The sequence below is a fragment of the Suricata suricatta genome, chromosome 6, assembly GCF_006229205.1.
Source record: "Suricata suricatta isolate VVHF042 chromosome 6, meerkat_22Aug2017_6uvM2_HiC, whole genome shotgun sequence".
Taxonomy (NCBI): Eukaryota; Metazoa; Chordata; class Mammalia; order Carnivora; family Herpestidae; genus Suricata; species Suricata suricatta.
The window spans coordinates 113,454,270-113,481,823 of record NC_043705.1 but is presented as its reverse complement, the minus strand read 5'-3'; the positions used below and the strand labels follow the sequence as shown (position 1 = coordinate 113,481,823).

Below are 27,554 nucleotides of genomic sequence, written 5' to 3'. Positions count from 1 at the left end.
CAAGAAATATAAAAACATTCAAACTCCTTGAAACCATAATTCTTCTTTTATAAAATTAATGAAGCAACAATTAAATTAGAAAAAAAACTTTCTGGGGCGCCTGGGTGGCTCAGTCAGTTGAGCGTCCAGCTTCAGCCCAGGTCATGATCTCACGGTTCGTGGGTTCAAGCCCCACATTGGGGTCTGCGTTGACAGCTCAGCGCCTGGAACCTGCTTCCGATTCTGTGTGTCCCTCTCTCTCTGCCCCTCCCCTGCTCATGAGTTATCTCTGTCTCTCAAAATAAATAAATGCTAAAAAAAAAAAGAAAAAGAAAAAACCTTTCTGTATGTAGATGATCATTGCTTTATGAATGATATCAGAAATAAAGAGAAAATAAATCTAGATAATATAGGAACGTTTGAATATAAGGAATATATAGATAGAATGTGAGGCAGAATAATAAATTATTTCTATAAAGGATTTTCTTATACTCTTAAATGGAAAAAGCACAAAAAAAATGTATACATAGGAGAATGTCATTATACACCTATCTGTCTATCATCTATTTTTTATGTACTCATTTATTAACCTAAAAAATAATAAACATGTATAAATACAAAGAAACAGCACCAAAAATTTTAATTGTCTTTGGTTGGTAGAAATATACATGCCTTTATCTTCTACGTGTTCCTCTTAAGAATATTTAGAATTTTTTGAGTCTCTGGTATTTTATAATGTAAAAATAAACCTAAGTCAGAGGCAGTGCTAAGATGTTTATGGTTCACATCTTTTTCACTGCTTCATTATTAATGTCATCTTGTTCTGAAATGGTGTGGCCTGAAAGAGATAATAAAAGTCTTGAGTTTACATAGTAATTTACTCATGGAACAGTTTTGGATGGAGCCCCTGAGGAAGAATTTCAGCAGAGGGAGTTTCTCAATGGCCATCAAAGCAGCCGCTTCACCATGTGTGTTAAACTACAATGTGTGTCCAGGAGATTCTAGGACAAATGGAATTCATGCTTCTATATCTCAAAGTTCTAAACCATTTTTCTTATATCGATTTCCCCTAACCTTTAAGACTTCAGTTTCTGAAATTGTAGAAGCCTTCTTTTAAATCCTGTGGTCTATGCTTTCAGATGATAGAGAGAATTAAAATTTATCAGAAGTGAAATTGAACAATGCTGAAAGCCTGGACTCCGGTTATTTCTGTGTCTTCTCTTGAGCCAGTTGCAATCTGATAACGCATGAGTACTGAAGCATCTCTTTTGAAGATTTAAGATGTACTTAAACTGGGTTTGTAATTATTGACTCTTGATAATTCATAACTGGGAAATGGAAAAGATGTGAAACTTAAATCAATCCATCTATAGAACTGTTCTCAATCACTGACAAATGAAAGGTGTCAAATTGGGTAAAAGTTTTACATACAAAAAGTAAAGTGCTACAGTTTGGTTGTTTGATAGAACATATCACAAAATATCTTCCACTAGAAGCAAAGAGAAATGAGCTTTAGTTAATGGAATCAGATCAATAGGTCAATGCAAAAGATAACTGCAGGCTTTGCCTCTAAATCACATGAGAATTTTCTTAATAAGAATATTGGATTGGGGTGCCTGGGTAGCTCAGTCAGTTGAGCATTGGAATTCAGAACAAGTCACGATCTCATGGTTTGTGGGTTCCAGCCCCACATTGAGCAGTGCACAAAGAGATTCTCTCCCTCCCTCTCTCTTTCTTTCCCCAGCTCTGTCTCTCTCCCGCTCTCTCTAAAAAATAAAACATTAAAAAAAGAATGTTGGGTTATACCAGGTCTATTGAATTTCCAGTACTCAAAAGAATATTTGATTTTTAAACAGCCCACAGATGCTTCTGATACAGTCCATGCACACACTAATACTTGAGAACTACTTAAGTAAATAATCTTTAACAATCAATAAATTAATTCACTCATTTATCCACTAATTACTTAAATTCATATTGATAAACAAGTATGTGGAAGGCACTGGAAATTCACTGAGAGAAGAACAAGCAATGTCTCCACTCTCCCCTGTATCATGTGTCTTACATGTGTTCTTTGATGTGCAGAATTCATGCCAACCCTGAGACAACAGGAGATAGCAGTTCATGTGTAAATGATCCAGTTCCTGCCCTTTAGGAGGAAAATTCTGCGAGAGACTTATACCCTTCTCAGGATGTTCTGGCAGAATTAAGTCCCTGTTGGCCACTATGGTAGTCTCTATAACACACCCTTATATGGGTGTTTTCTCCATCCCTGTCTCACTCTCTCTGATTTCGCATTCCAGCATAATGGCATCATCTCCCAAATAAACCAAGCCTAAGAATGTATTTTAAGAGATGCCTTAGGAGAATCCAAAGTCCTTGAGTCAAGTTTGCCAGTCCAAGGGGTCCCATATCCCAGGAATGGTCCTACCTTACTTTTTCTTCCCGCCAGCCATTGACTAACAGCAGCCAGTGGGAAATACAGTGTTGGAGCAAACTCACTGAAAATTTTCAAACAAAGCATTTGGATGGATCTATCTATCTATCTATCTATCTATCTATCTATCTATCTATCTATCATTTATCCATCAATCTATCTAGTGAGAGAGATTTACTATAAGAAATTGTTTCACATGATTATGGAGACTGCTGAGAAACCCCAAGATCTTTAGTCAATGAGCTGAAGACCCAGGAGAGTAAATGGTATAGTTCCAGTCTGAATCTGAAGGCCTGGGAACCAGGAGAACTGATTTAAGTTCCATTCTGAAAACCACAGGGCTTAAGATCCAGGAAGGACCAGTGTTTCAGTTTGCTTTACTCAGTCTAATTCAAGTCTTAATCTCATCTAAAAACATCACAGATATACCCAGAATAATATTTAACTAAATGTTTGGGCAGTCAAGTTGATATAAAATAAAACATCACACATGTCTAGATTTAATTTGCCATTCTGTCCCTGTAGAATCTAGATGGATTCAGGATAGTTACTGTAGATTTTAGACTAGTGTAGCCTTCCCTAAGTAGAAGATCTGGTTTCATTCACTGTACCAAATGTGGCATGATTGCAAAAGTATAAACATTTTGAGAAACAGCTCCTGGTGTATAATTGAGTCCTGGGAGAGAGAGAGAGAGAGAGAGAGAGAGAGAGAGAGAGAGAGAGAGAGAGAGAGAGAGAAAGAGAGATTGAGAGAGAACACTTTGCTATGGGTGCTATGTACCAGGAATTCATTTATCCCCTGGTTCCTATAAGCCCTTACTTTAGCAGTGTGGCCATGATGATGTTTTGGTTCTCTGAGTATCAGCTGAGACAATGTGTCCAATACTGTTTGGGATATCTGAATATTCTTATTTCCCCAAGGTAAAACCACCTAAGTAAATAGCCATAGGTTCCTTTGGGAGAAAAACTGGGGGGAATTTCCACAGTATGTCCTTGTTATGGTGTTTTATATTGCTTCCTCTTAGTAAATGAACCAGCTCTTCTGTCAATAGTTTCTGGATTTGAAAATGGCCTTATGTCTGGGATCTGAACAAGAGATTATGCCTTCTTACCACCTTTAGTCTCCTGTCTTCCATTCCTGTATCCTTTCAGTTGTTGATATTAAGCTTTAAAAATAAAATACTTGCCTACTTTTCTGTAGGGGTATCATACTCCATTAGCCATCTTCACCACTTTGTGTGGGTTAAGCAAAACCACTGGATGTCCTTTCAGGCTTGTTGGTTATCACAGAAATTGTTTGACAGTTAAGTATCACCACTTGGCCTCTATTTCTTTGGGACCTCATCATCTTCATGAATATTAATGAGTCCAAATCTGTAAGTGCTTCCCCTACCATCAGCTGTGGCCTGTAGAGAGCTACTATGGAACTTAGTTATGCCAGCGATGCCCCTCTTATCAGATATTTCTGATACATTTGATAAATCATGTGTTCTCTGAGCCCTTCAATGGCACGGAATCCTTGGGGAATGGGGTATCTTAGTTTACTTAATATATCCATTCCAGTACCCATTTTCCCCAATCTGTTTTCTTCCTCTACCATATTCCAGGGCAACTCAGGCATTCCATTTTGTTCAGCATTGGTCAATTTTCTTTAGACTTTGAAGAACCATCTTAGCAGGGAGTTTGTCCTACCCCTGAGGACTTTGCCAAAGTTTCATATGTATCCTGAGAACGTGTCCTCAAGACAATGAATTATTGCTTCTCTAGTCTTATATTTTGCCATTTCCATCCAAATACATTCTCAGGGGGTATTCTCCCGGCTCCTGTTAAGCAAGCAAAGACAACTGCAATAGTTAATATTGCCAGTGTTCAAATTCTAGCTCCATTCACTACTTTTGCGGCCTTGGGAGAGTTACTTAATTTTCCTATGACTCAGTTTCCTCATATGAAAAATGAGGATGATATATTAGTTTTTGTCTCTGAAAGTAATAATGAGTAGTAAATGAAATAATAAATGAAAAGTGCTTAGCCATGCCTGAATACAATAAATACTCAAGAAATATTAGATGCTTGCAGTTTAATTGCCTTTATATAAAAGCTGAGCTTGGCTATTCTCTCTATTGGCTACCGTACATGAGGTACTATGATATCATAGTTTAACCACCTATTAAAATATTGGACTATAAAATAAGCTTCTAATAGCCCTACTCTAACTCTGTGATGGTTTTAAAAAATAAAAGCTGATATATATAATTTGCAGCAACTTTTCAAAGTGACACTGTCCTAGTGGTGTCTTTTAAAATTTTTTCTTATGTTTTTAATTTATTTTTGAGAGAGAGACACAGCGTGAGCAGGGGAGTGTCAGAGAGAAAGGGAGACACAGAATCTGAGGCAGGCTCCAGGCCCTGAGCTAGCTGCCAGCACAGAGCCCAACGCAGGGCTGGAACCCACAAACTGTGAGATCATGACCTGAGCTGAAGCTGGAAGCTCAACTGACTGAGCCACCCAGGTGCCCCTCTAGTGGTGTCTTCTACCTTCCAACCCTTAGTAGCCAATACTCATTGTGGGGGAACATGATGCATTTTAGAAGCATCTGTCAGCTTTCCTCAGGAGTTAGGTAGTTTCACTTGATGCTAAGGCTGTGAATCATGAACTGTCTGTCTCTTTTAGCTTATGATGAGATGACCTTTCCCATGCAACAGGGCCTTCTGGTTGCATGTCTTTGAAGATCAGACTGAGAAACTGGGCATGATAGTTCTATCAGGAAAAAGGTACAGATTGCATGTGAAATGACAGCCCAAGAGCAGAGAATGTCAGAAAAAATGTTATGTACCCTCCCCACATCTCCAGAAGGGGGCATATCCATAAAGAGGATTTTACTAAGTATTTTGCATTGAACTGCAAGAGAAAGAGGCATGGGAGACACACAAAAATGTACCCAAGCCTATGTTAATGCCTCTGCAAATAGGACTTTGTTATTGCTAGCTGCAATGACACTAGCTAAACTGGACTCAGATGGAGTCACTAGGCAGAAGGATGGTAAGGACAGTGAGGCATCTGGGAGTCTACTAGGGCAGACTTGCAATGGAAATACTAACAAGATGAACTAGGTGTTTCCAGAATTGTTTTGAGGGCATAAGATCACGTTGGCTATATTAAGCCTCCAGCAGTTCTACACTCAACAGATAACAGTTCATGCAGTATGCAGTTGAGGGCCTACTACACACACTTTTGTTAAGAGGATGTGGTGACATTCACATGGTTTTGGGTCTCGACTATTTCCTAGGAATGTGACTTCTCAGTGATTTGGTTCCTTCACCTGTACAAACATAGTTCTCCTTCACAGAATTGTTGAGAAGACTGAATGACCTAATGTATGTAAATCGTACCTGGCATATGATACGCTTTCAATAAATGCGGTAATTAATTTCATTGATTGCTCCTTTAATACCAAGCTCTGAATAAAATATGGTTCATACCAGTTGGGGGCTAATAGACCATCAAAACTGATAAAAAAAAAAAAAAACCAGTGCAACCAATGTTCTGGTAGAGTAGAACTTTTTAGAACTCTTAGCTAGGGGTAAGCAGATGGCTTGATGGATCTGCTCTTTGAGGAAGAATGAATGTAAGAAGGAAAAAAAAGTAGCAATAAAATTTTAAGAAACGAAGTTGAATGTTTTGTGTGTGTGTGTGTGTGTGTGTGTGTGTGTGAAAGAAAACTATTGTTAAGAAATATCCCCATAAACTGTCAGAAATCAGAAAGCCTTTTCTTTAAAGGGGTCCATATAGAGACAGCACTTTGCCCGTATACTAGTATGCACAATTTTTAAAATCAGCATTATGAAAGGTACTTTTTCTTATATTTTATTAATTATCAACTGCAGGGGAAGATGCTTCTGCAAATTGTAATTGCAGGACTGAGAAATGGCTATGGAGAAACTTTGTACTGACCCTTAAAGACATACCGAGGAAGCCAAAAAGCAAAGAAGCATCTCATAACTCAATCTGGCATGGTCCGTGGCTTTTAATGGCACTTTGCAAAAAGAAGCATAATGTTTTTTTTCCTGCTCTAGGCTCTCTGCCAAGCAGCCGAGAACATTTGAACATTTATGTGTGCACCTTCATCAAGATGCCTTTCTCAGGAGCTGGAAGGTGCCACCAGGTCCTTGGGATCTTGCAAATTGATTCTTTGTCCCAGGACTTCGTGGTGGTCCAGATTATATGCAGCAAGCCTGGAGGTATCCTGGGGGCTAACTCTGTCAGTCTTAAAAGGCAGGTCAAGTCAATGTTTATTAAGGGACTGAAAATACCTATTTCCTCTGGATCCCGCTCCCTGCTCTCCTCATCCTGTTTCCGTATCTTTAGAGAAGACAAAGTTATTTTTAAATTGCACCTTGAGATGGAAGACATTCTGGCCAGCCTTATTGTTCCCTTCAGCTATGCCTTTTTGATGAGAATACTGTCGACACTTCTGACCGAAGAGTTAAAATTGTTTCTCCAGTAACATGGGGAGCAAATTAGAATATTTTTCTAACTCTTTTATTGAATTTCAACCTATTTACCATTCAGTGGGACCCCTTCCCTTCATATTTTACTTTGTTCACCTAGGGTTTTCTCCTTGTCTCACCAGTAATGACTAGAGGGAAAAGCTCAGTGCCATCCTCATAATGTCTTTCCAGTTAGGCAAGAAGGTATGAAAGTTGTCCTGTTCATTCAGTTCTTCTCTTCTTTTCTTCCTGGGTTATTCTTTCAGTGCTCCCATTAGAAAAATATTTTTACACAACCTTTAGTTGTCACACTCATGCTTTCATTAATGCATTTGCTCTATCAACAAATAGTTACTGAGTACATATTTTTTTAACATAAGACGGATGACCAGGCAAACCACCCTTGATTTCTGTGTGTGCATATTAAGTGTGTGCTTATGCTAGGGGCAGGAAAACAAGCATATAAGAGAAAGCAAACCACCACATTCTTTAGCTGTTTCTATACATCACTCTAGCAAAACCAGTTATTTATTAGACAAGTTTTCTTGAAAACCTATGCTGTTCTGGGCACTATTTTAGGCACTGGGGTTGCAGTCCTGGACAAAAACAAACTCCCTGCTCTTAGAGTGCTTACATTCGGGGAGGGGGGCATAGGGAGACAAGCAATAGCTGAATAACACAATACAGTAAACAAAAATGTAAACAAAATTTAAAGCAGGATAATGGTATAGAGAATGATGGAGGGATTTTTTTTTGTTTATTTTTTAATTTACTTTTTTAAAGTTTATTTATTTATTTTGAAAGAGAGAGAGTGTGCACACACACTCACAGGTAGGGGAGGGGCAGAGAGAGAAAGGGAGAAAGAGAATCCGCCAGCGCAGAGCCCAGTGTGGGGTTTGAACTCACAAACCATGAGATCACAACCTGAGCCAAAATCAGGAGTCTGAGCTTAAGCGACTGAGCCACCCCGGCACCCCAAGACAGCTTATTTTAGAATGGCTGACCAGAGAAGGGAATACAGTTAAGGTGACGTGACTGGTGTAGAGAATGGAGTGAGATCCCTCTCCAATCTCCAGGAATTATTCCCGAGGCTGTGAGGAGCAAAGTCATGCATAGATTAGCAATATTCCTGTCTGAGCTTTCAGACAATGTGTAAGCAAAGTCTCCAATTGCTAGGTAGCAGTATTTGGCACAAAGGTCACCTCTTCTGCCCAAGAAATGAATGTAAACTCTGCTTGGGGAAGAAATATATGGCCTGTCAGAGGATCCCAACCCTGGCCAGCCTGCAGAACCAAATGGGGGCAGAGCAAAGCTGTGTAAACTTTACAGAGGACGCTCATACTCAAGAATGTCTAGTCTCTCCCAGACACAGCCTAAACTCATTTATTATCTCAGGCTCCCGAATCAAAGCTGTGAGAAGGGAATATGTCAAGATAGCAGTGGAACAAGATAATGGGTGTAAAATGACAAAAAACAGGAAACCTCTTCTCCAAGGATTCCAAATACTGTCACAAAGAAAACAGAGTCTGTTAAACATGGAAAAGGCAACCAAAACTGCAGTTCAGCACCTATGAAATGACTTGTTAACTTTGCCTGCATAAGGATTCTGGTGAGTTACAGGCAGAAATCATACCCAATTAGCAAATTAGCAGGGTTCGGAGTGGATACAGTAAACTGAAGCAATGCGATCTTTAAGTGACACAGTTTCGGTTAATGCTTAGCCAGGAGGCACCTCACTTATGTAATCATAATCTTTATTTTAAACCAAGAAGAAAATAGAAAAGAAATAGACCCTTAACAACTGAATAATTGTGTACTGTTCTAAATTATAAGCTGTTTTATACAGGATGTATTTTGTATAGGATTATTGACTGATCTTCAGAGAATACAAAGTTATAGTTTTTATTCCTTTGGTGAGATTGAGACAATACTCGCATGTTTCATGATGCTCAGGAACAAGTAATCCTCACCTGAGCAAGACAGACCACATCTTAAAACAGGCTAATAAGGGTGGCCCCACTTGTGGGCACCCTCACACTGCCCTCTCATTTTGCCTAGTTTTCTGAGTGCTTCCATGTACTTTTTCAGTTGTTTGCTAATTCAATGAGAAAACTGAATATCAGAAATAATCTTTCTCCTACCAGTGAGATAAATTATAATATGTAGCTTTTATTCAGCTGTTTGCAGGGAGAGTGTTTCCACATCTGTCGGATTATGTGCAATTTTTTTTCCTTTCCACCATTCTTGATTTTTCAAAATTTCTGCTATAAATTTTCAAAGATTTTATTACTTAAAAGCTTTCCATTAAAAAAACAGTAAGATTCTTCCAAAGTGATTCAAGTGTGTTTTCTGTTCAATTCTTCCTGGGGGTTCAGGTTCCAACTATCAGATCTTCTCTAAATGACAGGTAGGCTACTTAGATATTTGAAGATCATTCTTTTTTTTTTTTTCTTAGTTCCCTCTGTCTTCTCTTCTTGGCTTAGCATTTCCCTTCTCTCCACCTTGACTCCAGCCACATTACTCATTCTCTTCCTCATCCTAATATTCCCCTTTAAGTGAGAAACAGCTTATCTGCGATACCCAACCTGAATGAAGAGCTTGGTGTTTTTGTTTAGAAAGGGAAATCCATTGTGTAGTCTAAAATAATGATTTTCCTAATACTTAGTTTTACCATGCTGCTTGCTTTCTGGAAAGGTTCCAGTTGACTTAAAGCCTTACATTTACTTTTCACCTACTGGACTAAATTATGCTCCCTGCTCCCACTAAGGTTGTGCTTAAGCAATTAGGTTTTCAAGCAAATTAAGGCCTTATCATCTTTATAAATACTAAATTTCAATTTGTTAGGTTGCCTTACAACTCCAGGTGCCAAGTTATTTTATTACTGCTATTCCTTTCATCTAATATAATTTCTGTCTTACCTAGATACAGGGTACTCACACATGTGATAAGTAAAATTCTTGTACAAGTTATTAGTGAATATATGCTAAACAGATTAAAGAAAAGATCCTTGTGATAAGTTACCAGGATGTTCCCTCTCACTGGTTATATTTTATTAATAAGAATTTTTTGACAAGATAATTAGCACTTACTAATGATCGCCCTTGCAATTGTCCAAAAAAACCTTTGAAATTAGGTAGTGAAGAACGATGGCCCCATTTCTTATGGGAAGTTCAAAGCATTAAGATGGGGTATCCAAATCTGGGTGGTGGACTACAAAAATGTAGCCTGTTAACTTCCACTAGCCTATGTGTCAATCATTCTTCGAAATGTGTGGCTTAACGAAACTGTCAGATACCTCTGAGGTAGTTTTCCTTCTAATCTTGCTTGTGTAAGTTATCTTGCTCTTCATGCTCTTGTACCTTTGGTTTGGCTCCCATCCACTCCTCCAAGACACTTGTATAAAAATACAAAATGTTAGGTTAACTTGAAAATGAGGTCATGCTGAATATATCTGTTCACTTAGATTAGGCATTACATATATTTTCATAAAATGAAGAACCCCTCATCTTGCTAAACCTAGATTCAGTCAGAACTCCTTGTAAGAATATTATATATTGAAGCCTGTACTAGCTGATCTGAGACATAAGGGGGAATAAGAGTCAGTGTAGACTGGAAAACTATCCAAACAGGGAGACACGTGACCAGAATGGAAACCTAGAGAATGAGGGAATCAGAGATCTTCTGCCATCTGATTAAAGCAACATCCCAACAGCATTCAGCTTGGCACACGCAAGGTATTGAATTCAACAATTAACTTTTTGATGTCAGGAGTGAAAAATGCTTCCAGCTGGTGGTAGAAGGAATGTTGGTTCAACCATCTCTTCCCTTCACCTACTTCCAGAGTTGTGCAGAATCCTTCACTCCTAAATTTTTATCATAATCTCTACCTCCAGCTTCTTCTCCAAGCTGTTTCCTTATTTCTGGGTAGAAGTCATGGTAGGCAAAATGGAACTAGAGGTTGAATTAGCTGGGCAATCCAGCACAGAAGCAAGTTGACTGCATGACAAGAAACACAGGCATTTGCCCCTCACCAGTAAGGGCTCTGTGGCATCTTTCACATTCTTTAGGAAAAAAATCTGATGGTTCAACTTTCTTAAAACTTCAGGTGATAAGTATTTCGATTTATTTAGGAGGAAAATTTTAATTAAAAAAATCCATGTATCATATTAATACCTGAAAATTGAATGATATAGAAGCAGTATAATGATAATCATAGTATTGGATTCTGAATATATTGATTGATTCCTCCCTTTATTTATAAAAGTAAATCAAAAAGTATAAAAAGATATTTGTAGTTAGTACGTATATATCCTTTAGGCCACCAGTCATGAGTATATTGAGATCACAAAAATATCACCAGTAGTAAAACAGTGCTTCTCTGGGTCATCACTATCCTGTAGAATTACAGGTAGTCAAGCTCTATCCAAATTCTTGATCCTGCCATGTGGAGATGAGGAGAGATGGAGGAGAAATTCTAGACATGTCACCAAATAACTTATTATTTAAGACCCTTACAAGATAATAGGCTTCTGCTATTTAAAGGCAATGTGTGGACATTGCACATAGTTCTACCATCTAGCCAGAAATTTACACTGTTGTCTGAACATTGTTTACCTTGTTTGTCATTTGTACAATCTCAATGGGGAGAAATCAAATGGAGCCGTCAGGACCTTCCACCTCCTTCCAAAGACTTCTGACTTTTTCCCTTTGACCTAACCCACTCCAGAGGCTGTGTCTTGGTTGTAAGTTTCATATGGGTCTTAAGACTCCTTGGATTTGTTCATCTTATTAATCACATATATGCCTATTGCCTCACAGGAATTGAGGTCCTTTGTCTTTCCCCATAATCTTAAAGCTGACTGAGCCCCAAGAAGACTACTCATTAATTCAGGATGCAATTACAGTGTCTGTTCTTTTTATTTCTCTTTAAGTAATTTAATTAGCAAATTAATCCCCATGATTTTTCTCTTTGAGGAACTTTTGCTACACTCAAAACACTGAACAAATTATAAGGAATATCCTCTAAAAACAGATAATTTCATTAAGATAGTTTTGAAGATTGGCATTCTGAATACCAAATAGTTAATGCTAATTTGAGACTATGAAATTCATGAAAAGGTTCTTAATGCTGATTTAACTTGATAGTCTATTCCTTGGAGACATTAATTCAAACAATGCAGTAGAAACAAATATTCCATGATCATTATATTTGTGTTTAGTTTCTGCATAAATTAGTGTGACGGGAAAAAAAGCCTCCTTTCTCCTTATACAGTGTGTTCTTTTAGCATTCCTATTTAGACTAATGGTTTCCCTTAAGGCTTACAAATAATTAATTTTCATTTTTGTCAAGCTACCCTAATGTGATTGTCTATTTTCCCCAAAATGAGACTTCCCTTCTCTTGGCAGATAGGTATAACATTTAAGCAGTTCTAGTTTTGTTTTTGTTTTTTTTTTAATTTAACATTTATTTATTCTTGAGAGACAGAGAAAGACAGAGCATGAGCAGGGGAGGAGCAGAGAGAGAGGGAGACACAGAATCTGAAGCAGGCTCCAGGCTCTGAGCTGTCAGCACAGAGCCTGATGCAGGTCTCAAACCCATGAACCATGAGATCATGACCTGAGTCAAAGTTGGATGTTTAACTGACTGAGCCAGCCAGGCACTCCTGTTTTTCTTACTTTTTAAGGCACAGTACACACATTTACCAAAAAGAAGTTAAAAACAGAAAGTGTCAAATTAAATGATTTCATTTCTGCCAACAATTCCCCACACTACAAAGTCATATAACATGTCCTAAAGAAAAAAATAGGAAAGTGGAAACTTCTGAGTCACAGTACACCAACCTTGGAAATGTTTTATTACGTAGCCAATGACATCTTTTCCACTTTTCTTTTTTGCCATAATGGAAATAAAGGATCATATTTGGTTCTAATTTAAAATATATTAAATATTCTTAAATATGTTAAACTTATTACCAAAATTTCTTTGTAACAGATACTTTATCTCAAGTTTCTTGGAGTCTTGGAAATAAAGGAGAAACTTGAAAACATCTCTATAAACTTTCTCCTCACAGTCACCTCTTTCTATTTAATAAATGATTATAACAAAAATATACAGGTTAGAAAAAGCACCTAAAACATTGTTCTTAATTTTTGGCTGGAAAGAAAAGAGGCCTATAGTAATTGGAAGCCTGAGCATCATCATTTAAGGAAAAGAGATGCTACTCATGGAATTCTAAAATGAAAATATGGAAATAATCTGTGAAGCTGCACCAACAGAATACTTCCCCCATTTCTCTGTTTTCAGATAGACATAGTTGGACATATGAAGTGATTACTGGGTGTACCATATATTGTTGAAGGTTTTTGCAACATCCAGTCAGTTTCAGCCCACTGAATAGCAACCTGTGATTTGAAATCAATTGACCCTATCTCAAGCTCTTAGTGATAGATATTTCAAATAGGTGTCAGGAGGTAAGACAACAAGTGTGTTCAATCATCCAGCTACACTGTTTGATTGGATGTGGAAATGTAATCTCAGTTGTCCCAAAGTGAAGCACAAGGCTATTGCTCAATGGTTAGTACAGGGATGCACTGTCTCCTACTGGGGTTGAACAGGCAAGAAGAGCAATATAGTGAGTCATGTTTGCTGCTTGGATGTTTCTGGCAAATATCCTGATTTAACAAAAGAAAAAACTGATGTAATTGACAGTAAACTAAAGAGACAAAAGAATCTGGTTTGGGGAGACATAGTTTATCAGTTGGATAAAGACTTTTCCGAAATGGAGATTTCTGGCTCGAGTTTTCTGAGTCAATAAATTACTTTTTTTGTTTGATCTCTTTTATGTTATATGTTCTGTTACTTGCAAATGAATGAATGTTTACTGTATACTGAATATAGACAACTTATCCCAAATGGAGGACATGTTTTCAGAGCAGAGGTCTTGCCCTGTCTTTATCTGTTTGTGGGGTCACTCCACCTTACAAACTTCCCTTACTTAAGCACCCCTTTATTGAAGGAGAGGCTTTTTCAATCCAGTAATATAGATAAATAATGGAGGTTAGTTTCAATTAATGTTTTTTACTCTACTTTAGTAATTTGTAGTCTGTATATATATATATGTATGAAATATAGTATATAAATAACATAAAATATATAATGTGTAGTATATAATATCTATATATGCTATCTGACAGTCTCTATCTCTCTGCCTGACTGTCTCATATATATGTGTGTGTGTGTGTGTATGTGTGTGTGCACTATATATACATGCGTAATTTTACTTGGATATAGACAGTTTTACATTTTTTCTCAAACAACAATGATTTCTATTCTTTCTATTATCCAGGTATATGCTTATCTTCGTTTAGTTTTTATAGATACTTAATACTTAATTAAGAATACACATGTAAACAGAGTATAGAGCTAAAATATTCAGATGTTTTGTTTGGAATTACCTATGATACTGATGAAATGCGAATTGTGAATAATAAATATAGTGTACAATGATAGAAATTACATTTGCTTTCCTCCTACAATTGTCCAAACCCACTGTTTCGTACTATCTCCAGCTTCTAGATGAATTCTTGAATAAGTTCCATGTCTTGTGTATTGACTTTTATATACCAAAAGAAATCTTCTAGTCACTCTTAGTCATAAGGATCATTTTATTTATTTCAATAATTATTTTGTCCATTTTAGTAAAAAAGCAGAATTTTCAACTTTATTAAAATTAAAGTTTCTGGAAAATATTAAGAACAATGCAAATTTCTATCCAAAACGGTATGGTTGAGTAACTCCATCCACACAATAAAATACCATGCAGCTGTTTAAAAAAAAAAAGATGCTGTATTTCTATAAATGAGTAGGAAATAATTTCTAGAATATATTTTAGGCAAAAAAATACAATGGCAAAAATATCTATAATAAACTGTTTTGTCTCAGAAAAAATAGGATTATAAAAATACAAAAATATCTCTGATCATTGTGCAAAAACACAGGAAAGAGAGAGATCAGAAATGAATGATATGCTGTATAGAAGGTGCATAGGAAAGAGGTGGAAAGAATGAAGGATGGGAACAGGATAGAAAGGAAGGGGGAAAGGGACACTTCTCTGTGTGTTCCTTTTTATATAGCTTTGGTTTTTAAACTCATGTTATGTTTTTCTCATAAACAAAAAATTAAAAAACAAACGCTAAAACAAATGCAATTATCCAGGTTAAGAAATATATCAAAATGAAAAGCTATAATGAATAAGCTAACCTGTACTGAAAATAAATAACAAAACCACAAGGGAGGGTGTGTTAGTAAGTAACTTCAAAATTAGTATGTTCACTATATATGCTAAAGCTAGAAGATGCTATAAACAAATACTGAATTCTATTAAGTAAGTTTGTTTTCTGTGGTGGTATATATTGGAAATTCTAAATTATTTTATATTTATTCTGAGATAAACAAACATATAAATGTGTTCTTTATGAGGACCAGATGTATTCATGTTAGAAGTTGAAAATATAGAAAGGAAAAGACTGGAATGATCCCTATAGTGTCGATTGTAATTGAACTCATGCTTTAAATAAAATAAAATAAATAAATAAATAAATAACACAGAGATAAATAGATAGGTGAATACAAAACTAAATATAAAGGTGTGTGTGTACATGCATGTATGTGTGCATGTCTGTGTGTGTATTTAATACACACATCATCTGTGACTGGATTTAGAAGCAAGGCACTGCAGTTGCAATGAGCATACCTTTTACCCAGACCTTGGTTTCTAAATGCCATTCTCTGATAAAAGCAACCTAAGGTCTCATATAAATGACTGATTTGTAAGCTGGTGCAAAGAACATACAAAGGTCAGATTACAATCAGAAAGAAAAAGAAGGGCTCTAGGAATAATGGGGAAACAACATTGGAACTACTTTGAAATGGCTGCCACTGACCAAATCTGGGAGAATTTAGGTACTAAAAAAATAATGGTATTAGCATATTATAGCCCATAAAGCAAATTTAGATCAAGTGTTCATGCCAATATAAATGAAGAAAAGGAATAAATGGGAAGAAAGAAAATATCTTCTAGGAGAATTTCAATAAGCATAGAAGAAATTATAGAATTACAAAATCACCATTTCACAGATACTAGTGGAATAAATTCGTTTAGGTAGAGATTATGTGGGTGAATTATAGTGGTGAAACTTATGATGAGAAAGAAGATATTTTTGAGTCACAAAGAATCCATACAATATGTGTTTCTTACAAAGAGCTATGAGAACCTTATGGTGAACAAATCTGGTAGACATAATCTAAGTGATCAAACTTAACTAGTAATGAACCAACTCAATATCATGTGCCTCCTGATATCATGCAACAAGAAAGATATAATATCACTTTTGTAATACTTCTGCAAAAAATGCAGACCTTGAAGCTATTCATATGGAAGCTTCGACACAAATACTCCATCACAATTAAGAAATATTCAGATTAGCTTGAACTCACCAAATATTTCAAGGTCATGTAAGCTCATGAAAGATTTGTCTAAGTTTTCCAGATTAAAGACACCTAAAAATGCATGACATACAAATGTTATTTGTGATTCTGGATTGAATACTGGATGAGTAATATATATGTTATATATAAAAAATAATATATTATATAGTTTATATCATATAAAATTATATTTGTATTTATTTTATAAATATAAATATGTATTATATATTATATAAATAATTTTATAATTATATATAAATTATTTTTGTATTTATTATTTATTATAGCATTTATAGAATGGATTTAATGCAACTGTGTCATTATATAACTCTTATATAGAATTATAATCAACAGAATTCTAAAAAAATTCTACTGCATGATATAAATCTTCTTACCAGAAAAGAGGAATTTACCATTTATAGTGTACTCCTTTCAATATGCCTTAAAAGAAGCTTGGTTAAGAAAATTGTATATACAGACACACTGACATATAGAGACCAACTAGTATAAACATCAAAAAGAGAAATGTCTTGCAGATTTTTGGTGGTATGTTAATTCCATTTTTATTGGTGGAAGGAGATAAGAGGCAAATATATATTTGTTTTCAATTTTAATAGCTAATCTTGTAAGTCTTTAAATTTTTTAGTAAAAATTATACATATTTAAGGTACACCACATGATGATTTGATACACATATATTTGGTGAAATGATTAGTATAGGTAAGCTAATAAGTATATCCATCTCTTCACATAATTACCTGTGTGTGTGTGTGTGTGTGTGTGTGTGTGTGTGTGTGTTTGTATGGTGAGAGTGTCTGAACTCTCTTAGCAAATTTCCAATATTCTATACAATATTATTAACTATAGTCATTCTATGTATATGAGATCTCTAGATTTATTTATCCCACACGACTGGAACTTGGTATTCTTTGACCAATGTTTCCCCATTTCTCTCACCTCCCTGTCCCTGGGTTATCACCACTTTACTCTCTGCTTCTATGTATTTGACTTTTTAGATTCTGCATATAAGTGTACTCATTTAGTTTTTTTTCTTTCTGTGTTTGGCTTATTTCACTTAGTATAATGTCCTCCAGGTTCATCCATGTTGTCTCAAATGGCAGGATCTCCTTTTTAAGGCCATATAATATTCCATTGTATTATTATTATTACTATTATTATTCCATTTTAATAGATGTTGAACAAATATTAAACGATATTATTCAAGGACTCCCAATTATTTGTTGTCCCAAGTGTGCACTTGGGACAGAATCATAATTCTGCCTAGAATTTCACTTACCTCCTCTGGTTCTGGGCAAACCTCTGCAGTGCTAAATTTCATCAATGATCTTCCTTTCAGGCACTTAGTAAATTTAAACTCTTTCTCCTTTCTCTTTTCTTTCCACTCCACCCTCCCTCTCTTCTTTCTTTTCTAACTCACACACATACACACACACAAACACACTCTGTATGCACATTTCCCTAAATCCTGCTGGCAGCAAACTACAACAGCAGAAAGGCTGGGATAAACCAATTAACACCAGGGTGTAAATAGCTGTCAAAAACCTGAAATGTGTTAAGTAGTTCGAAATGTTTGCATATTAATAAAGGACAGGAACATTTCCCCCAAGGACAGAAGCTTTAATGAGGAATTTTAACAGTAGGTAAATAGGGGCAATTTTAGAGTTAGGACCTCTCTGGGCACCTCCCTAGTGCTGTTCTATCCAACAGATATGTTTTAAATAGCAGAAGTATGACAAGTTTTAAGAATTCAGAAATATGTAATACATAGTCCCAGCTTCCAACAACTAATAATCTAATGGCCAAAACAACTCTAAAATAATAATTGCTGTAATGAGTAGAGAAGTGTAGGAAGCTGGAAAAGAATGTGGAAGGGGAACATCCCACACAAGGCAGTATTTGTAGAGTAAGTATAAATCAGTAAATAGAACTGAAGTTGGAGAGGGAGAGTATGTGAGGGGGGCAATCCTACATTCTTGGGATTATCCTCACATGGACATGATCTATACCATTCATATATGTATGTATGTATGTATGCATAAAATATCCAATTTTATATTGGATTGCCATTGCTGAAGTTTATTTGAGCTTATTTATTTATTTTTAGGGGAGAGAAAATGTGGGGACGGGCAGAGAGAGAAGGAGAGAGGGGATCCCATGGGAAATCATGCCGTTAGCATGGAGCCCAACCCGGGGCTCCATCTCACAAACTGTGAGATCATGACCTGAGCTGAAATCAAGAGTCTGATGCTTAACTGACTGAGCCACCAAGGTGCCCCACCTTTGCTTAAGTTTTCTAAGAATTTTTCATCTGAGTTCATGAGGGATAATGGGCTGTAGTTTCCTTTTTCTTAATGGTTCTGTTATGAATGTTTCTGTTATGTTTTGGTATAAAAACTTCATTACCAACTTCCTGGAGGTTGTTTTAGGTTTTGTGGTCACCATCTATTTACCTTCAAGTAACACACCACTTCACATACCAAGGTCAGGGTTGTAGTAAGTATCAAATGCATTAATATTTGTAAAACATATAGAACATTACCTATACATAGTAAGTGCTATTTGTTTCTTGATAAATATGTGTTCAGATTGTTTTCTTTTCCCCAATACAATGTAAGCTTCAGGAAAGAAAAAGAAAGAAATGGAAGAAAGAAAATCCTCCAACAGCTCTAATTTACTTTATAAGTGAAGGAGATAATAGACATTCTTGCAGTTCAACAATTAGTTATTTTAAAATACTTTGGAGTCCAGATATAGTTAATTGATAGGAGATTGTCAGCACATGCACTTTTAATTCTGCAATTTGGGCTTCTTTCCAGAGTTTTCATATTTTAAAAGTATTATGCATAGGTAACAAGGAAAGCATATTTGACTAAACCTAATAACATCTCCAAAAGGATCAAGCAAATGAGTATATAGCAATCACCCCAAATTAAACTTGCTTTTATCATAGAGTTACTTTTATTTATTTTTATCAGAGTTATAGTGAGTCTGTTTGGGGTGTATGTGTGTGTGTGTGTGTGTGAGAGAGAGAGAGAGAGAGAGAGAGAGAGAGAGAGAGAGAGCATTTGAAATCAATTTTCATTACCAAATATTATTTAGGCAGTGGTTACTTTTCACCACTCATCTCCCAGACTCCATAAACTACGTATTGAGATTATGACCCACGACCTTCTGGTAACTTGTTTCTACTCTGCCAGCATCCTGAATTTAGGACATGAGTTTCATTCATGTAAGTGCCACCTTCCTAAGCCAAGACTTCCATTAGGTCAAGATAATGTAACTAATGAGCATCCTCTGCCCGTATTTAAGTCCCCCTCCCAGCTCATCATTTGTCCTTCCCCTTCATGATCTGTCATGATGACACAGTCACCTTTGAGATGATGAATGTTGAGCCAAGTTTAGAATCCTGTCACAGGCTCAATTCTCCCTCCTCTCCTCCACCTCATCCCATCAGCCCCCACCCTCAGGATAGCATTTATGCCAGCAACTTTTGATTAAATTAACAAATGGTCCTTTAAGAACTTCTCAGGAAAAGTATAACATTAAATAAAAGTTTCAAGCATTGACCTTAATTTACCTGGCTTCCTGGTTATTCTCAAATCCTTCCTGTCTTACAGTCAGACACACTAATGAGAAGAACAGCTATTACTTTCTCCCAAAATAAGTCTAATTGGGAAGTTTACAAGATTAATTGCAAGAAGTTTTGCAAAAAGTGCTTGTCCTAGAAACCATCAAGAATTTGGTAACATAAGTGCACTCTTTTAAATTATGATCCATTGAGAGCTTAAAGCTACTTTGTCTACTTCTCTACATTAGTATCTGTGAACATAAGCTTCATTTTATAAAAGCAGTAAATTAGACAGTAGTTGTCCATTGTTGCTAATTATTTGATCTGATTTGATACAGAGTAAGCATTTTTGCAAGTGGCATGTAAATGTATGGGAAATACATAAGCAAAGTCATGTAAAACCAGCTTGCAAACCTATGGCACAATTATTCCTGGAGATAAATAAGCAACCTTTGGCCTTTGCCTTTTTTCAGTCTTCCTCAATATATTCCCCACCTGTTTAGGTGCCAAAACATTAATATGGGAATTGGGTCTATTTTCTTCAGAATGGAAGAGTCCAGGTGAGGCAACTGTCCTCCCAGAATTCCCCCAGAAACTCCTGATGTCGGAGTCCAGTTGTATCTCTTGAAGAACTCAGATGCTGAGATGATAGCAGGAAAAAGGAGAGCAGATGAACAAAGTGTCCATGTTAATCCTTTCACGATTCTTCCCATTTCTCACTTGCTCTCCCCTCACTGTGAAAGCTTTAGGAACTGGAGCTTAAATCTGAAAGACTTAACTGTGGGTAAATTAAGAATAAAATGAAGAAAATGCAATAATTAACATGAAGCATGGTATTCTATTATCTATTTCTGCAAGTTCTTATCTTTCACCAACCTCCAAGCTTTTTCAGTTTTTTTCTTTTCTACTTACCTTAAATCCTGATGTGAATGGAGAGTTAGTCAAATACAGCTCAACACCTAAAACTGTACTCTCTTGTGTAGCTACTTAGTTAGTTCATGCTTATATGTACCATTACTGTGATTAAGTTACAGTTTATCGAGAGGAGGTTGACAAGGTGTAAATAATGAACATTTATATGTTTGATTGGTTAATTTAACAATATCAAAAGTCCACTGGACTATGCAGAGTAAAAGATATGGTTCCTATTTTTCTATCTCAGGATGGCCTTTATGAAGTACAAAGCTTATAGCAGGAAGTCATGAGGCATAATCAGAAGAAAACAGAATGTAGTGGGCTTCTTTGCAGGCTCTAGATCATCAACACAGCATAAGAGTAGGAAGGAAAAAACATGCATGATGGTGGGAAGTAAATCAGAGCCTAGCATCTCTGTGTTGTGAAATGTCTCCCATGGTTTTATTTTTGTATTATACCTATTGGTTTTGAAGTACTCTAAACTTTAGGGTGAAGAGCAGTTAAATGAAGAATCTCTGATTTCAAATTTTCCATTAGTCCATTGAAGGTAAAAGCATATTACTGAGTTTAGAATGTCGACACTATAATTATATCTTTGGCAACCTGAACAGGCACATTCAAGTCTTAGCAAACTATCTGATTAAGCCTCTGATCAGACTTTCTTCATTCCATCCATTTGCAAATCAATTAAATTATCTGCTTAGAACTTTCTTAGACACTCAACAGCACTTTAATGAATACCTGAAAATAAGCATTCCTTAAAAATACTATTTTCGTTTCATGTGCCTGTAGGCCATCTGGATGTCCTCTTTGGAGAAGTGTCTGTTCATGTCTTCTGCCCATTTCTTCACTGGGTTATTTGTTTTGTGTGTGTGAAGTTTGGTGAGTTCCTTGTATATTTTAGATACTAGTCCTTTATCTGATATGTCATTTGCAACTATCTTTTCCCATTCTGTCAGTTGCCTATTAGTTTTCTTGATTGTTTCCTTTGCAGTGCAGAAGCTTTTTATCTTGATGAAGTCCCAAGAGTTCAGTTTTGCTTTCATTTCCCTTGCCTTTGAGGGTGTGTCGAGTAGGAAATTGCTGCGGTGGAGGGCTAGGAGGTTGTTTCCTACTTTCTCCTCGAGGGTTTTGATGGTTTCCTGTCTCACATTCAAGTCCTTCAGCCATGAAATGATGCTCAACATCACTCATCATCAGGGAAACACAAATCAAAACCACACTGAGATACCACCTCATGCCAGTCAGAATGGCTAAAATGAACAAATCAAGAGACTATAGATGCTGGCGAGGGTGTGGAGAGACGGGCACCCTCCTACACTGTTGGTGGGAATGTAAACTGGTGCAGCCACTCTGGAAAACAGTATAGAGGTTCCTCAAAAAACTATCCATAGAACTCCCTTATGACCCAGCAATAGCACTGCTAGGGATTTACCCAAGAGATACAGAAAAAATGCTGATGCATAGGAGCACATGTACCCCAATGTTCATAGCAGCACTGTCAACAATAGCCAAAACATGGAAAGAGCCTAAATGTCCATCACCTGATGAATGGATCAAGAAGATGTGGTATATATACACAATGGAGTACGACATGGCAATGAGAAAGAATGAAATCTGGCCATTTGTAGGAAAGTGGATGGACCTTGAGGGTGTCATGCTAAGCAAAATAAGTCAGGCAGAAGACAGATATCATATGTTTGCACTCATAGGTCTAGGAGGAAAACAGGAGAAACCTAATGGAGGACCAGGGAGAGGGGAAGAGGGAAAGAGACATGGGGAGAGAGAGGGATGCAAAACTTGAGAGACTATTGAATGCTGAAAATGAACTGAGAGTTGAAGGGGAAGGGGGAGGGGTGAAAAGAGGTGTGGTGATGGTGGAGGGCACTTATGGGGAAGAGCACTGGGTGTTGTATGGAAACCAATTTGACAATAAACTATTAAAAAAAAACTTGTCTCAAAAAAAATGCTATTTTCAGGAACACCTGGGTGGCTCAGTTGGTTAAGTGTCTGACTTTGGCTTAGGTTATGATCCCCTGGTTCATGGATTCAAGCCCCACATTGGGCTCTGTGCTGACAGCTCAGAGCCTGGAGCTTGCTTTGGATTCTGTGTGTGTGCGTGTGTGTGTGTGTGTGTGTGTGTGTGTGTCTGCCCCTCCCCCATGCATTCTCTCTCTCTCTCTCTCTCTCTCTCTCTCTCTCCCTCTCTCTTTCTCAAATAAATAAGTAAACATTAAAATTTTTTAAAAAATACTAGTTTCAAACAATAACCCATTAATAATTACTATGATATTAAAGGGCTTTGTCCTCAGCTTAAATATATCAGAAAATAATTCCATAGATAATGCATGTTTTCATTTGAAGATGAGAGAATGTACCCATTAAAAAAATTCCCATCTTTCTTTCACTCTTCAAGAATTACTTATATTTCACTGTAGGCTTTCATCAATTCTGTGTGTATAATTTTACACTGGTTTGATTTTCTCTAGGATGTTTTTCTGTCCCAACTTGCCTGCATGGATGTGAAATCATATATTACAGCTGATAAAAGATGGATGATGTCTATCAAAGCTGTTTTGCCTGGTTAGAGCTGGTTTCTCCTAGCTTTACACTTTTAGTAGTTCACTGGGCTCATGGGGTTACCTTGTGACATCAGCTAAACACATTTTCTAATATTTTAAAAGGCACCTTTTCTGTCAGTCCAAGAATGGGAATCTAAAATGTATTGATATTTCTATGGCCCTATGAAATGTTACAGCACATATGTATACTTTACCCTTTTGTTCCACTGTTCTGGTTAAGTGGTATTTTTGTCATACAAGTTCTTTGATTCTAATATCTCAGTCCTAGAAAATCACCCCATCGGCTAGAACATTCATATGTGTGTATATTCCATTTATTGTCATAAGTAATCTGTTACTTGTTAAGATTGGTTCTGATTTTTTGTATTTGTTCTGTTTTTGACTGTTGGTGGTGGGTTCTTTGTACATCCAGATTTACTCACTAGGCATGCAGTGCAGAAAAGCACGAGACTGAACTGGGACACACTGTCTTATTTGTCTTCGGTGGCATGTTTTTGTTTTTCTTTTTGTAAATTCCAGTTCAAGAATCTTCAGACTTAGCTGATCATCAGGTTCACCTTTTAAGACTTCAAAACAGGGATTTTTCAGCTCTTTCCCTGGAATTTCTTATTTGGTACATTTGGAATGAGGCTTGAATTTATCTTTTAAAGAAATAATCTTGACCTGAGGACCAACACTGTCTTGGCATAGTAGTTGCTTAATAGCTATTGGAACTGATAAATTAATTAATAAGAAATCGTAGTATTACCACTCAGCAACTTTGTATCTGCTCTTTTTCTAGTGATTGAAAAATTAAGTGGGATGCAGAAACAATCAACTAAAGGGAACACTTGATTAATCATCAAAGTACTGAGCAAAAGTGCTACATTTGTTCAAAAAAAAAAAAAACACCAGAGAGGATAGAAAAGTTATACTCATTCATTAGCATATATCATTAGTGAGCATGTACTATATATGAAGCTACTTCTGGGGAATCAGAAATGAGTACGACAGTCTCTGACCTCCAGAAACTCTGGCTAGTGTAAGATAAACATTTAAAATAATCAACAGTGCTATGACATCACTACGATTCTATGGGAACTGAGAGGTGGGAAAGAGTGTTTGTGCCTGTGGTGGTGGTGGTGGTGGTGCTCAAGGAGGGCTTAATAGGAACGGCGATGCTGGAGGTAAATCATGTCATTTTTAGACACAAGGTCACTTGTGCTTCAGTTTTGCTTTTATCTACCAGGTAGCTTTGCATGCAAATGAGCTTCCCCTACTATGAAGTTGGGGGAATCCAAAAGGAGTTAAAGGGTTACTTAAGCATCATTCCTACCTTTATAGGTTTAGAAAGGTCAGGTGTAGGGGCTTGACCTTCCAAACCTTATACAAAAATCGGTTATTGCACCATCTTAAAAACCATTTGAAATATAGTTTCAAATCAATAGTAAACAAGATCATTCTGTTTTGAAAGGAATTTATGACGCCAACCGTAAGGTTGCATATTAACATAAGCCCTTGCTAACTGAGAAAGGTCACCGATTATTTATTCTGGTCATGAATTAAGTGGAAATCAATAATTATGAGGTAAGAACACGTATCCCAAAGCAAGATTGATACCACATAGCTAAAAAGGCCTTAAGAGGTTAGGGGAAGGCGTTTCTATACAGGAAAGAATTAGTCTTGCTGTTTTTAGTTGTTGTGGTGGCGTACAGTTTAAGAATATTCTTTTTAAAGTACTTAACCTATCATTCTAAAAGTTCGATCACTAAAATCTTCTGAATCAGCCAAACATCTCATACAGGGTGAGCTTCATATGGCAAAAAAGGATGTAAGTGTATCTTGACAAGTGTAATGCTGTTGGGGGCTGGGGTGAAGAGGGAAAGAGCATAATGTTACTTCAAAAAAAATATTTTCAAAATAGAGTCCATTATGAAGGTGTCAGTGTTATCTCTGTGTGGGAATTCTCCATGGAATAGTAATAATACATTACTTTACTTGAAATTGAGCATATTAATTAAATTGATGTAGTCCATTCTCTGCAAGACAGATTACCTTGTCTTGAATGAAAGCAGAATATTTACTTAGAACATTTTAGCTATCTGGTTGTATAGCAGAAAGAAATGAGAGTAAGATAGGAATACTTAACATGGACACAGGCTATCAATGAAAGACTCTAATCTTATTCTTGAATACTTTTAAGAATAAGATCAACTAGGGAATGTAACAGAGAGATAAGATAGGTGGCATAGGTCAGGTCACATCTTGAGGGTTTTACATACGGCTGAGAGGATTCACATTTTATTCTGTGGGTAAATGGGGAGTTGATTAAGTGTTTTCAAGCTGGGGAATGATATGGGTAAAGCTGGGCTTTAGTTATTTTATTAAGACAATAATGACAATAAAAATCTTCTTTTCTGTATTTTATCTAATTAACTATTATAGTAACATTTTAAAAACTGTCACAATTAAATCTTAAGAATTTCAGTTATCTTTCAAATATAGCCTTCCTGGCGGTACTGAAGATTTGAAGTTTTCAAATAAGATCTCTGACATCTAAGCTGGTAGAGACCTATTAGAAAATATACTTCTAAGATAAGCGAAACTACACTAGAACCTACTTTATACTGTTTTTCTATGTAAATTAACATTACAATACAGTTTTATTTGAGTTTATTTTTCCTCTTAGGAGGATTCAAATTATTCAAGTGAAGAATAGGAGTCTTATACTGATAGGGAAAGAAGAGGTTAAATATAAAATACTTTGAGTCTGAAAGTAATGGTAATATTATTCAGTTAATGAGTGTTTGATCCAACATTCAGCATTTGTAATGAAACACTTTATTTTTTTAACCAAATATAGGCCATTTTTGTTCCTATAAAATACATCCTTACAGGAACAAGAATTACAGAAGCCATAGCCGGGAAATGAAATTCACACGTGGCAGCGTAGTCATGATGCTCCCTGCAGAAGACCAGCCCCAGAATGCATATTATGAATTGCTGACTCTAGGGTTGTGTTTGTGCATCCAAAGCTGATATGCTATGAAATAATCTGGGAAATTATTTCCATCTGCATGACCACTTTATAAAAAATCAATACTTGCCTGACTTTTAACAGAAAAACTTTTTTGCAGCAAAAAATTATTGTCATTTGTTAAATGTTTATTTTTGAGAAAGAGAGAAATTGAAAGAGAGAGAGCGTGAGTGGAGAAGGTGCAGAGAGAGAAAGGGGGACAGAGGATCTAAAGCAAGCCTTGAGCTGATAGCCCATAGCCCGATGCAGGGCTCAAACTCAGGTATCATGATAGAGATCATGACCTGAGTCACAGTGGCTCAATCGACTGGGCCATCCAGGTCCCTCTATCATTTTATTTTCAAATTAAAATTGGAGGGGAAAATGCCTTTAGTAAATTGTGGCCACTTGAATTATATTAAAAGTGCCATGATTTAATATAATCAGGTAGTGTCACTTAGTGACAGTGAACATGGTCAGCAAATGCCTTCAGTTCCCTCAAATCAGATGCCTTAGGGTTGGAAAGTTGTATGATGAACAGAATGTCATTAGAATCATTATTCAGAAGGTAGGGGAAGTACCTGGTACAGTGGTCAGCAGTGAGCAGGTCAGGGATCCGTTCCAACTTCTGAAGCTCCACAAGACTCGCAAAACCTAGATAATCATGACTGTTCAATCTGTGTAGCCTTTCATCTAAATTAGAAAAGGAAAATTGGCAGGCTAAGTGTAATGAACTTTGTAATGATGTGGCTTTTAAACATTGATGTATATCTTACCTTTTCTCATGGAGAGAAGAGTGGAAAGAGAATCAACATTAACTCCTAACTTATTTAAGTGAATGAAATACACAAGAAAGCACATCTTATCTTTGTCACCAATACTTTAATCTTGGGAGTTTCCAACATAGATAGTTGACTCATGACATATAAAATTTAATTTTGTTAATAAGTCAGATCAGGAGTGCCTTTGTGGCTCAGTTGGTTAAGTGTCCGACTTCGGCTCAGGTCATCATCTCACGGTTCGTGGGTTGGACCCCGTATTGGGCTCTGTGCAGACAGCTCGAAGCCTAGAGCCTGCTTCAGA

At 36.4% G+C, this 27,554-nt stretch overlaps 2 long non-coding RNA genes across 2 annotated transcripts in view; one reads left to right on the top strand and one right to left on the bottom strand.

Moving 5' to 3' along the window:
• Window positions 1-27,554, top strand: part of LOC115294107 — a 145,771-nt gene that overhangs the window by 82,879 nt on the left and 35,338 nt on the right. The window lies entirely within an intron of this gene.
• LOC115294108 lies at window positions 10,244-27,138 on the bottom strand. The gene is made up of 3 exons (XR_003909725.1): window positions 27,053-27,138; window positions 16,400-16,462; window positions 10,244-10,296 (listed from the first exon to the last, which is right to left on the bottom strand). It is a non-coding gene; the product is annotated as an uncharacterized LOC115294108 (long non-coding RNA).